A 13,065-nucleotide genomic window follows, 5' to 3' on the forward strand; every position below is an offset into this window, starting at 1 on the left:
AGGAAGGGTTAATCCCTCTACCCCAATATCTGGGCAGGCCCAGCTGATATCACAGGCCTAGTCAGCCCACCCCACTTACATGTGACTCAACTGCCAGGCTCCTGCACCTGCACTTGGCTACTTAGTGTCTTTCTGGTTAGCCATTTCACATGCAGGCCCATGTGTAAGAGACTTACAGTAAGTCTAGCACTGCCAGCACTTACTAGAACTGACAGTAGTAGGGCAGGGAAATTTAGTTGCCCGTGGGCTATATAGCTACATTCTCCCCCTGTTCGAAAAATCTCATACTCCCGGATGAGACACTATATATAAATCCCCCATACCATCAACATTTGTATAATGAAAAAGACAATAAGCATGGTACAAACACATAATAATAACAGTGATAGCAGTCCCTTCCCTAGGAAGAGCTGGAAACATAGCAGCAATCAAGACAGGTTTTAGGGTGAACAATGGGCATTCGGCCTTATGTGTAACCTCTCCCCTCCAGACAAGGAGTTCCCTGCAGGCTTTAGCCTCTAGTCAACCTCAAGCCTTGCATTGCACAGGGGAGCCTGGTACACCACCCTGCTACTATAGGTGACTAGTTCCTAGCCTCCCTGTCGCTGGAAACTTATCCCTTGCCTGGTAGTGAAGGCCAGGAGGGTTTTCAATTCTGTCCTGTCCTGTGCTCCATAGCTGCTTTGGCGCAGTCCCTGACTTAGATAGATCAACTCACTCTCCAGAGGAGAGAATGAAAACACTACACACACTCTCCTCTTCTCACCAGTGACCTATTTTGTTACCCTGCATAAGCCCCAATCTGGTCCGGTCCATATCTGAAACATCTCCCTGGAACATAGGATCCCACTACTACAACATATCATTAGATACATTGGCGGCAATGCACTAAGCAGCGCGTTTCTGCGTCCGATTGGAACATTTTTGCTCGGCCGATAAAAAGTGAAGCCAAACGTGAGATTCACTAACAAGTTCAGGGCATTTTTTACGGGCCAAGCAAAAATCTGTCCGATCGTGCGAGCTGCTTCCCTCCCCCCCCCTGCTATCACGCTTAAACTTGTAAAGCGTGATAGCTGATAAAAAAAAAAGCCGCTTGTAAGAACTGCATGAAGACGCTGCATCTCCATGCACGGCTCTTACAGGCAATCGTACAGCATAAATATACATTTTAATAATAGTGTAGATGAGCAGGGGGTCTCCTGAGCTGAACCAAATTGGTTTAAGCCTCAGTGACCCCCTACTTCATGAAATACAGGCCCAGTTATGGGGTGTCGGCACCACAGGGGTCCTCGGAAGTGAGCAGGGGTCCCTGCTAGCATGAGGTACCAAACTTGTGCCCAAAAAATACATAAATAAATACTTTTAAATACACCCGCCCCCTACACATACAGTACAATAACGGGCAAAATTACTATTATACATATATGGATGATAGTGCAATTGCCCATTTAAAATAAAACATTAAGCAGCATAAAAAAAGTAAATAAATCTTGCACTCACCCCTGCGAGGCTGCCACGATGAAGGCTGTCCTCATCCTCATCACGTCCATGTCCTCAATTGCTACAAACAATACAGAAGAATAAAAAAATACAATCTAATGTCCCATAACCCCTTAATCACCTTAGCGGTTAGTAACCGCTATAGAAATTAAGGGGTTAACCCACACTCCCCCACTACCCACCGGTAGGCCTAAACACCCATCCCTGGGGACAATACCCCCTTCACCCTCCCCCGCTACCCACAGTAAACACTAGCACAAACAACAGCCCCACTAACCACCTCCTAGACCCCCAATAAACCATTACAATATTTAATAAACAATACACAATCCACCCACCCCCTGTGCCCCACATAAAACAAATATTTATTTATTTTACACACACGATTAATACCCCAGGCCCCACAGTGCACCCCAGGTGTCTGGGTGACTCCTGTTGGTCCCCCCTAGTCTCTGTGTGCCTCCAGATGGTCCCCGTGGGACACTGAAGGTCCCAATGGGGTCCCCATGGGTTTCTGGTGGCCCTCTGATTGTTCCCACGAGGTCTGGGGGCCCTTGGGTGTTTCCCATGGGTTCTGGGGGCCCTCGGGCCCACACAGCTGTGGGTCCCCTGGTTCTTCCCCGTGTGTCTTCCCCGCGGGTGTCCCCCGTGGGTCTTCAGGTGGTACTCGTGGATGTCCGGGGGTCCTCGGTTGGTACCCGTGGGCATCCAGGAGTCCTCGGGTGGTCCCCGTGGCTCCTCGCTGGCCTGCAATACCAATCCTGTTTGTAAAAAAAATAAAAACATGTCCTACATTTAAATCAATTGTAACAAAGTCAAAAATAGGCGCAAAAAACTTAGTTTCTGATCCTTACTTAATAGTATAAGTTAATAATCAGTGTATGTCACAATTATGCATACATATAAGTGAAAATAAATATAATAGTGCAGTGCAAAAAAGTAAAATGTGCAATACGAAAAAGTAATACATTTGAACCCCCTGCTCAATACCCTCTGGTGGGATTTGTCTTCACTTGTCCCCAAGATATTGAATATGGTTATCAGATTCCAGAAGGAGCATAAAGGGGAAACAAAAAACACAAAGATAGTGTAGAGGAAGTGTAGAGGTTCTAATATTCAGTGAATGTGATAATGAAGTCTTGGGTCTTTTAGAAGGCCTACTTACAAAACATAAGATATAATCAAGCAGCATGTAGGGGGTTGAACCCTGCTGAGTTCAACTACACCTGTCTTTGGAGTGATAGCCATTGACTACTTACTACCTCATACCACACCTGTCAGGGAGAGACGCAAATCCCCCTACATACTGCTTGATTATAGCTTACGTTTTGTAAGTAGGCTTTCTAAAAGAGCCAAGACTTCAATATCACATTCACTGAATATTAGAACCTCTACATTTAGAGTATCTTTGTGTTTTTTGTTTCCCCTTTATGCTCCTCCTGGAATCTGAGACCTACATTTAAATCAATACAGCTCCCCCCTTCCCCGCACCAAAACACATACAGTATAGTAATGGGCAAAATAACAATTATCCAGATATGGATAATAGATTATTTGCCCAATATTAAACACAACATTAGCCAGCATTAATATAGTAAATAAAACCGTTCTACTTACCCCTGGCAATATGAAGGGCGTCCTCGTCAGCTTACTGCAGGTTCACGTCCTCTGTTGCCAGAAAGAAAAATACATTCTAATGGCCCCTAGCCCCTTAATCACCTTAGCAGTTAAGAACCACAAAAGTAATTAAGGGAGTAACACACCCTCTGCCACTATCCACCCACCCCAGGCAACCACCCCCACCCTTCACCCTTTCATTGGTACAGTGGGTACATCATTCCCATATAATATGTGCATGATTGACCAATATACCAAGAAATGGGGAAGGATTAAAAAAACAGGCACAAATAAAAAACATTACATAGCTAAATAAAAAACATTACATAGGCAAATAAAACACAGCATATAGCAAAAAAACACAGCACATAGCCAGATAAAATACAGCACATACCAAAATCAAAAACAGCAAAATAAAACACAGCACATATCAAAATCAAACACAGCACATATCAAAATGCTCTGCATCGTGCCGCCCCTTTGGGGAATTTTAATATTAATGGCTGCATTTTTTTTAAATCGTCGCTGTTATAAAATAATAAAATGTATTTGTTTTGCGCCCATATTAGCAACCCACCAAGTGTGTCAATGTGTAGCAAGAGATATATTATCTCTCCTATGGGATGAAATAATATCCCTGACTATGTTAGTCTATTACATTACAAAAATACGAGTGCCGCTAATTTGGGAATTTGTGTTAATTTCTGTTTACATTTCTGCTCCAATGCTATATAAGGCTGCAGTTTTCAGTGGGAGTCGCCGACCAAAGTTCTATGTTTTGCAGCTCCTGATGGTCTTCGCTGTCACGCCTTTCCCTGTTGCCTGTTTGGATTCCTTTGTTGCTGACCCCGGACCGTGATCCCGACCTCTCAGCTTTCTGCCTGCCCTGACCTTTTGCCTGTTGCCTGGACGCCACTGCCGCTAGCCTTGGCCTCTGCCTGCTTACTGACTACAGATACTCTAAAAGGACTCTGTCCCTGGGCTCTGGTCAGTTATTCTGCATCCCTACATCAGCCCTGTGGGTCCGCTTTCTGATTGGAGACGAGCATCGTCACACAAGCTCTTTGTTCCCTTCCCTCTTCATCAAGAAGTCTTACAATGGGGACACAAGTCTAAGGTTGTGGATCATCCGGGTCCGTAAAATGTGAGAGTTTATAGAGAGTTCCTTGTAGTTGCCCAGGTTAAAAAATGATGTCAAAGCTCTGGATGTCCAAGCTCCCACCAAGGTCAAGGCAGTTCATAGCTGCAATCCTTTCAAACCAGGCTCTGGTCACCCCCCTGAAGGGGGTACTGTGAGGACTCCCCAGGTGTATTAAAGTTAATGTTTCTCTGACTTCGCCGGGTGCACCAAGATGGCCACTGAAAAAAGAAGTTTGAACTGCTAAATGTATGTGCCTTATCTAGGTCTAAAAATGTTCACCAGAGGGATCAGTCCTTGTCCCGAGCATGGTATCTCTTGCCTTTTGTTCCCTGACCATGTCAGTATCCTGCTACGCTTTGCCATACTGAACCACTGCTGGACCTTGGAATTATGACCCAATCTATGCAGCAGCACCTTGCCCTGACCTTGGCACATTGATCATGTCTACGCTGCCCCATCTTGCCCTAACCTTGGAACCTTGACCCCAATAACATTGCCGCCCCTTTCCCTGAACTTGGAACCGTGACCCTGACTAAGCTGCCGCACCCTGTCTGCGATTCCGGAACTGATTTGGTTAATATTGCTTGTCTAGGCATCAGATCCCCGGTTAAGGGTTGGTTACTATACTCCCTACCTGTGTCTAGCGGTTCTGACTTGTGGACTGCTGTTAGCAATGTTACACAGAGGAAATCTGAAAGTGCTTCAAATGAAGGTTCAGCCTGTATTTGACTGCCATTGTAGCAGATCGTAAAGACGGTAATGTTTAATAGCTTACAATTAACCCAGGAACTAAAGACTGATTACTGAGAGTTAATTAAAATATTTTAAACCTATTGCACACCAAGGAATAGGAGTTGTATGAGAAGTAGGTTTTCAAATGCAAGGTGCAAAGGGAGTTTGGAACTAGGCTATATATAAAGCAGTGGATCTGGGTTTGAGTAGACCATGGGACAAATATTCACTGGGTCACTTTAACCATTTGAAACAGTACAAATACTTGATGGCAACACATGGACCACTGCTGATCATGTGGTAAGAGGTGTTGCACCGAGATCATATGAAGTCATCACAGCTAACTAACAATTGTTGAAAACAGGAAGCAGTTATTACAATTTTCAGATGAAGAAAAGTCTTGAAGTAGAACCAGGCAAAAGAAACACAAAAAAGCCAGCACTAATCTAAGCAGCAAAAACACTTTACAGATGTATCACAGGTGCTGTTGAATAATGTACCTACAGTACACAGTCGGAGTTGAGACATAAGTGAGAACCAGAAAAGTTTCACAAAGTCTTATTCAACAATGTTGAATCATAACAAATGGGGTCAGCCAAAACTGTCATATTTTTTATGTATGTGTAGCCCCCTTTCCCTATGCCTAAAGGAATTACGTGGCAACTACGCGTGCTGCTGTACCTGTTTGCTCACAGAAGACCTAATCCTCCACCTGTGGGAGCCTGGTGTGAGCTCTATCTCCTGGCGTGCAGCACCTCCACCTCTGAGGTATCCCAGTGTTGGCGGGATAACCCCTCACAGGAACCAATACACAGTAATAAGTAGTAATACAACACACACTGTATATAATTAAGGTTTACTGTATACATCTACTAACACATACACACATACTGTACAATAATGGCAATAACTGTGTACACCCAATGACCCAACATGTGGTGGTTCCCACAAAGTACTAAGGGAACCGTGGCACCAATACGCCTGGAATCCTGTACCAGCAATTCCCACCCAAGTGTTAGGTAGTGCTAACCCATTTAGATGTAGGTGCACGTTGGGTACCTGCCTGGGTACTCCAGTACCCAGGTGCTGCTTGGCATAGTGAGTTGACACAGGTCCCATGTAGTGGGGCTTCCAACACAAAACCCCACTCTCCTAAAGGGTCCTGATCCTCCTCGCAGTTTGAGCTCCAGCTGGAGGGTCTCACACAATGTCTCTGGATCCTGTGACCTGGTCCCAGGCTGCAGGGCACCACGTGGCCGTCCGATAACTAGTGCAGAAATAACAATAAGGGAAAGAGTTCCTATCTGGGGCCTTCCCTGCAACACTCCACTACTGGTGCCTCAGGGCCTAACTGGGGCCAAGGGGCAAAGTCTAGGCCTAGCGCAGGAAGCACTGCTCCCTGGACACTACCTTCTTCTCCAGAGTGGCACGTGTGCCTCCTGCAAGTGGACGATATCCTGTTCTCCCCCTTGCTACAATCCTATTGGCTGGGCAGTCCCATGTGGCACAGTCCCTCCCTCTAGGGATTCTGGGACTGGTAGATCTGTTTCTGTATCTGCGGAGCTACACTAAGACTGCCACCACCTCTTCCACTCGCATGCGCAACTCTCAAAATGGCCGTCCCCACTTCCCGATCGCGCGGAGCTCTGTGGAACAACTAAACAGCTTCCCCACACTGGAGGCAGGGTAGGGCTACTTGGTTACATCCTCCCCCTGGTGGAGACCTCAACGTCCCTGCTTGAGAACACATATACAACTTTTATATAATAAAAATACAGTTCATCATACAACTTAACTTGTACAATACATCTAAACCAAATTAAACAGTCTAGTGAGCATGGTCATTACAGAGGCAAACCTGCTCCGAGACAGCTGCTGAGACACATAGTGAGGTGGCGCTAACAAATCATACATCATTCTCATTGGAGGGTGTCTCACTCTTTGACTCCGACGAGTCTCTTCTCTGACATCTTCTTGGGTGGAGAGGCTACCATCGGCTTGAGGCCCTAGGCCCTCTCATAAAGTGTGAATCTTGACCTACATAGTCTCTAGTAGGAATGAAACTCGTACTCCTTGGCTCCAGTGGTCAGCTTATTGAAGCCGCTGGGGAGGGTACATGGAGCTATAACAAGACTGGTAAGCCCAGTTGTGGGCACTCTGATCCTCTAGTAAATGTGTTATGACATAATAAAAAACAAATTTATTAACATAAATCCTCTAAAATATAGGGGGTATAAAAACAACAACGCAGAGTTGGATTTCTCAACAACCCTGTAGGTGTTAGAATCAATTTAATAATGGGGGAGTAGAGGCAAACTGTAGTACACAGTCTCCTTAGGTATAGTAACTAAATGAATGCTCATCTAATATTCCATTAGTAGAAACAGGGATAAGAGTGTGTTTGCACCGAAAATAGGTCTAAGGGTTAATAGACACAGTATAATGATTCCAAGCTTTAGTGATCTAAAAAGCTTGACAAATGAACATACTGCATACAGATGCTAATTTCTATGGGGAATAGACCACTAAGTAATACATTAGCTCTCTGTATTTTATGAACACTTAGTTGTTTCCTAATAAAAAAAAGCTTGATGTTCAAGGAATAAATCAGTGGTAGTAGTATACTGTATATCTAAATGCTATTGGCATAAAGCAAAAGCGGCGTCCCTGTAATAGTGGATAATCTTAGTTGCTACATTTCTTGCTTGCTTGGGTTATTCGGGTAGTTTGCCCTCAACATACAGTATAATGCTCATGAGGTTACTCCTGGTCAATGCCCCAGGGTAAACCTGTATAGCCTTTAAGGACCAAATCATTCAAAGCCACCTGTATACTAACATGGTGAACAAAGAACAGTGATAAATATCTTAGCTACCAACGGGTAATAATACCTGCCTGATACAATTATATTCCCTAAAGATGGAGTGGGATCTAGGTGCAGAACTTCGTTCTTACACCAGATAAAAATCCTTAAATGATGGCAACTCACTGTTAATGAAGACAACAATATCCTATGTAAATATAGCAGCAGATCATTCAAACAAAATATCCAGAATTTTCCACTGTTTTTATATATAAATTAACAGTGTAGCTAAATATGATAGAGTTTATTTATTTATAAAAATACGTTACCAGGAAGTCATACATTGAGAGATACCTCTCGTTTCCAAGTATGTCCTGGGCACAGAGTTATAACAAATACATGGTTACAATAAAAGAACAGGGTTATACAGTCACTTCACAGACATTTCATGGACAGATAAAGTAGGAAAATTGGGTACAGGGGATAAAGGGCTTGTGAGTTTCTGATAGAAAGTAGTCATAGGCAGCTTACAGCGTGTGAACTCAATGGGACTCCTACTTTTAGCCGGTGTTATAAAACACCCCCTAGTTTGCTCGGCTTGTCTGTAGGCTATTTTGCTGAATTTTTTGCATGCAGGGGAGCGCTGGTGAGTCTGTCTCGCCATCCTGCGCTATCTCGTAGGATTCCCTGCTTGTGCACGTGAATGTGCATGCACCGTTGACGCGCCATTTCACGTCTTGCCACGCTTTTTCAAGGCATAAGCACAGATCCATTCTTCTTCCACACCACCACAATAGGGAAGGCATATGGGCTATGGGATTCCGTTACGTTACCCGCCATCTCCATCTTCTTATAAATAATTATAACAACATGTTCATGTATAGTGCTGCTAGTTTTACATAGCACTTTATAGAGATGTTTTGCAGGCAGAGGTCCCTGCCCAGTGGAGCTTACAAGCTATGTTTTTGGTGCCTGAGGCCCAGGTAGATAAAGTGACTTGCCCAAGGTCACAAGGAGCCGACACTGGGAATTGAACCAGGTTCCCCTGCTTCGAACTCAGTGCCAGACAGTGTCTTTACTCACTGTGCCTCTCCTTCTCCCTTACTTCTCCCTTCTCCTTCAGGACGTCCCTCACATCCTCCACATCTCTGGGAGCTATTTGTCTGGAACGCTACTGGACATCCAGGCATCGGTCAATTGGATCGTGTGTTGAGCACTCTTTCTGCAGCCCACATCCATCTCACTGGTGGAGAACACTTTCTTGCATTCTGCCAGCGCTCGCTTAGCCATTTCTTCCACTCCGCTGGTAAGGACGATTCCCCGAAGTACAACTGTAATCTGGAAGGGGCTTTAAACCGGGTATATCCGACCCAATGCTTACACTACGTCAAGCCGTATAGGGTGGGGCGAGATATTCTGTATGGTCACCTTGAACCGAAGTGAAGACTTCCACTCCTTCATCTCTGGCACCACCTTGAACCCTCTCTTGGCGTCTTCTTCAGACGGGGTCTCTAATGAAAAGTATCAATCGGCTTCGTCGTTGGCCCGGGTAGTTAGGTACAGCGGCCATATGCGTCAATCCCCCTTGAGGAATCTCTGTCAACCCCTTCTCAAGTTTGAAAAATTGTCCAAATCCTTTTTGGGCAGAGATCCTATAGCATTCCTCTTTGAATACAGGGTGAATCTGCAAAGATAATAGGGGTAATTCGTTGGCTTCTTGCAGATAGCCCGGATCAGGGCTCTCACCACATCCGCGTAGGTTCCCAATATGATGGGGGAATTTGGGTGTTCCTGGGGCTCGGAATATATCAAGGCTTCCATGGGGTGGGTTTTGTTGCTATTGAGCTGCGATATATCCAACCGCACTTGAATCACGCTATCAATGGGGTAGTCTTCATTACTAAGGCCCCACAATTTCATATTTTCTGCCGACTGCATAGGGAAATGTTTTAGGTGCAGGTCGTAAAATGGCCGGTAGATAATGGTCACCTGCGACCCAGTGTCCACAAATGCAGAAGAGTAGATGCTCTCCACTAATACTCTTACTATGGTCACACGTCCTACTCTATTGTAGGCATCCGATTGTGGCTCCTTTTCGGGGCTAGGCCCAGGAGTACTATCTGAGTGTGTGGACAGCTGTTCTGCCGACGGCAGAGTGAAGGCCATGGCTCCTGGCAAGGGACGGCGTCTCACCAGGTTATCGGCAGACAAACTGTCTCGCCACCGGCTACTCGGCGTGTTGCTTTCGCAGTGATTCGCCAGGGATTCAGCCCTTCCTGAATACTGCGAGGGCAAATCGCCAAAATCATGCCGATATTGAACCCATGCCGAGAGTGCTTTTTCGGTGCTTACTGCATAGAGCCCCAAGTTCTTAGAATAGAATGAAGCGGTAAGTGTGAATTCTTTCTGTATTTTATGTATTCATTATGTGTCCGCGGGTTTCACCCGAATGAACCTAATTTTATTCCACTATCTTGTTTTGCCTAGTGAATGATCCCAGAAGGTAAAAAGTTTTAAAAGTGCTGGTCTCCCGTGACAGCTGATTACATGGTTTTGTAGAATTTTGCCATGAGAAGCAAATTTACTGAAAACTTTTGACATTTACTATTATTACAGAGAATGAGCAACAATAAAAAGTGAAATATTAGAAAAACATAGAAATTGACAAGATAAATTATTCTTAGAAACTGACAAGATACACGATTCTATTCTTAACAATGTAATTATATGGTGAGAGTTCTATTATTGCATTACATAACAGGATTACTTCATGGCTTGATTCCCTCCCTAGAGTATACTATTGTATTTCTTCTTCCTGATCAAAAATAATACACTGAATAGGATTAGATGAGACATCAGTCAGATTTATAGTGTAAAAGTTAATTGCAATATTTTATTTTCATTCTGTTTAAGATACAACACCCCAGCTGATTCATGGCCTGAGAAGGAACATATATTAAAATGTGTCTAATGATAATCTACCCTCAAATCAACTTTTAATTTTAAATACATGGTATTAATTTGAAAATAATTTACTGTATAGCTCTCAGTGGATGTGAATTTTACCAATGCAATATTTTACTGGTTATGAAATATCTTGTCAAATGTGGCTTCCCGGACATTTATTTACAGAACTGCACTTAAACAAATAATACTGACTTTTCAAAACCACAAACCCCAAATAAGACCATGATGTACATGTGACAGTAGGGGTAGTCGGCCTTCATATTGAAGGTGAAGCCGGCTGGCTGCCCCTGAAAACCGTGTTTAATGGGCCAAGAGTGTCAGCTCTTGGGACCAGTAATGTAAATTGATGTATTCCTCTGTACTTATGTTCCCCTTAAACTGTCCCCTATAGGGTTATAAGGTAGGGATGCCATGTGTGGTTAGGGTCTCTGTTTGGAAAAAGCTGCAGGACCGGGACTTTGGGAACTGTTTAAGGGTGGATGTTGGGGGCAAATAGGGTTAAAAACTGACTACGGGGTTGCTGACCAGTTATACCGGGAGTACTGATATTTTAACTGCAAATAGTGTATGATTTGCAGGTATGCATAAGTATATAAAATGATGCCGTGTGTATGGAGGGATAATGCTCTATGGCAGGGGAGAGCAAACTTTTTATGCCGAGTCCCCCTTTTCATCCATGACATTTCTCGGGGCCCCCCTGCCTGATCAATGTAATCAAAATCACATGAAAAAAAAACCTTTATTAAACGGTATACAATGTAAATACTAATATGTCTAAATACTTATTTCAGCAGCTCGCGCTTGCAAAATTAGGCTGCGTCCACACTGCAGCTGAGAGCGGTGACATCACCAACTCTCCAAACATGAGCACAGGGTGTCCTGCATAATTTTGCAAGAACGAGCGGGGGTGGGCGGGGGGGGGGCGTCATGGATTTGGGTTATTTCTGTGTGTGTATGTGTGGCTGTGTGTGTGTATGTGTGTATGTGTGTGTGTGTGTACTTGTGCGTGTGCGCATTGACTGCTAACGAGCGTGATTCAAAGTTAATTTTGTTTGTCTCCCCAAGCGCCAAGCTTGGGAGGGCGTACGCCCCCCCCCCCCAGTTTGTGCACCGCTGCATTCAATCACAACACCCATACACACACAATCACAACACAGACACAGCACACATACTCAATCATAACACACACACATCCAGACACAACACACAATCAATCACAACCAACACAGACAACACATACACATACTCAATCACAACAATTATGGAGGACAAGAGAGAAAGAGTCATTTAATTATATTTTGCCTATTGAAATTAAAATATATAACAGGTATGCTCCTTCAGGTATAATTCCACTTGTTATATAAAAGGTGTGTGTTGGAGTGGTAGATACAGTACAGATGCAGCCACCAGTATCCGATGACTTGCCTTGTTAAATACTGTGGCTATCTCACAGTAATTGCTGCAACATTTCTGTGAGATTCTGCAGCCAGACTAATGGCCCATCTGATTAACAGTGCAGGGGGTCCATGCAGTCCCATTCAGTTCGAATGGAACCTTCAGGGACCCCCGCTGTGTTAATCCGGGATCTGGCTGCAGAATTCTCATAGATATGTTGCAGTTTACTGAGAGATTGCCCAGATTTTCCAAGGTAAGTCATCGGATACTGGTGGCTGCATCTGAAAGTAACTTGGGACTTTAGCAGAACATGGAGAGGCACCCATGCACAAAATGGAGCACACCTGGGAAATATGCAAATTTAAGTCATTTAGATATACTTTTCACATCCAAAGTAGTAGATTTCCGAGGTACAGGTATAGTATGCAAAAGGGAGACAAGCACACCAAACAATTGGAAAATTCACAATGTAGCAATAAAAGTAATTTAATGACTAAAGAGTCAGAGTTGCATCCAACGTTTCTGTGAACAAGCACCTTCATCAGGGTTCCCTTTTGCATATTGCTACTCCTTTACCAGGATTTCTTGCTTTTAGTAACAATTTTTTTCACTCTCCTTTACCCTAGACCCCTTTTCCAGGGGCATCCTAAGTTGCTTTACCTGATTCCCCCCCTTGTTCCAGGTACAGGTATCCCAGATGTGCTCTTTCTTGGTGTCTTTCAAGGTGTTGAATAAAAGGTGTGTTTCGGGAGGTTTTTCAAGTAACATGGTAACTAACATCACATTTAGGTCATATCTAATTAACGTCTCATGAAATCCCTGCGTTAAATATAACGGAGCTCTATGGATAGGCATTGAGAGGGAACATATTATTAGCACTAATGGCCATTAGTAAGGGCTCATTACAGCT

This window comes from Ascaphus truei, chromosome 2 (genome assembly GCF_040206685.1).
Source record: "Ascaphus truei isolate aAscTru1 chromosome 2, aAscTru1.hap1, whole genome shotgun sequence".
In the NCBI taxonomy this organism is placed as follows: Eukaryota; Metazoa; Chordata; class Amphibia; order Anura; family Ascaphidae; genus Ascaphus; species Ascaphus truei.